Consider the following 1,192-nt stretch of genomic DNA (forward strand, 5'->3'; position numbering starts at 1 on the left):
GGTTTTAATGTCAATATATTGCATGTTTACACCAAAAATGGAACAACCACAACATGTTGCAACATCGATCTTCAGACTAATAAGTTTTTACTACAGAGATGTGTAATCTGCTAAATTCTCCCAACTTTCTTGCCCTAAGAAAATGACTTCTCCGACATCTGCTAACCGCTACAGTATATTTGCAGACCTTGCACACATATGTTATAAATAAAAATACAATTTAGGGTAATTAATATATTCACTTAAAATTTCTAATAATATAATTGAGTATGATAAATTCTGAAACAAGAATCAACACACAAACCAACATTACAATTCTTACATTCATATCTGCATTCTTCTGTCATTTTTACTGCAACCGACGCACTTTCGATTTTGATTTTTTCCTACTGGCATATAGAATAAGGGGAAATGCCTTTCTGTTAATCGCAAGGGATATATTATTGCCTATTCGTTCATGATGAATTGAATTTTACTTTCTTTCGAATGATACTTTTCGAGTATTTCCCTGATTAATTGTAATTGAATCTTTGCCATGGATATGGGTCTTTTCATTTTGTGTTTATAAAGGCAACATGCATTCCACACGCATATATCTTACAGATGAAACAAAAGTTTGGGATACCACTTCAAAGATTTAGACGGGTTAAATTTACAGTGCTACGACCATTCTCGGCTTTATCTACTGTACCCATTGAATTGTTATAATCTATTACAGGCTTTTGGACAACCTTTTTCCCTTCATGTTTGAATACTGTTGCAAATTCTGTAGTATGCATAATAGAAAGCATGTATATCTCTTTTTTGTCAACCCATTTTATCACTAATAAATTATCAGATGATGCCTTTCCTTTTTTTAACCTGATTATCAATCTTTGATATTCCTTTTCGCCTTTTTTTACGGTCCCTCATGCATTTGTACAGTTTTTGTGTAACAGGTTAACTAAGGCTGGACCAGAATACCAATTATCTAAATAAGGGGTATGAACCTTTCCTAGATAGGATTTCAAAAGTGATATCACTATTGCTCCTTATTTTCCAATAGCCTTGTTTTCGGTATCCACCATAGTGGATGATCCGACATAAACAATTATATCTTGTACTTATTCTATCTTACAGTCACTATGAATAAAAGATTTTATGTCAAATCTATTATACTTCTTTTCTCAGGAATGTATTGTTTAAAAGACAG

The 1,192-nt window shown here is 32.3% G+C and overlaps 1 pseudogene; it reads right to left on the minus strand.

The window, feature by feature from the left end:
• Positions 1–251: 251 nt before the first annotated feature.
• On the minus strand, positions 252–1,186 carry LOC122537694 (annotated as a pseudogene).
• Positions 1,187–1,192: the final 6 nt, after the last annotated feature.

Source organism: Frieseomelitta varia, unplaced genomic scaffold (assembly GCF_011392965.1).
Source record: "Frieseomelitta varia isolate USP_RPSP 00005682 unplaced genomic scaffold, Fvar_1.2 scaffold_1625, whole genome shotgun sequence".
Taxonomy (NCBI): domain Eukaryota; kingdom Metazoa; phylum Arthropoda; class Insecta; order Hymenoptera; family Apidae; genus Frieseomelitta; species Frieseomelitta varia.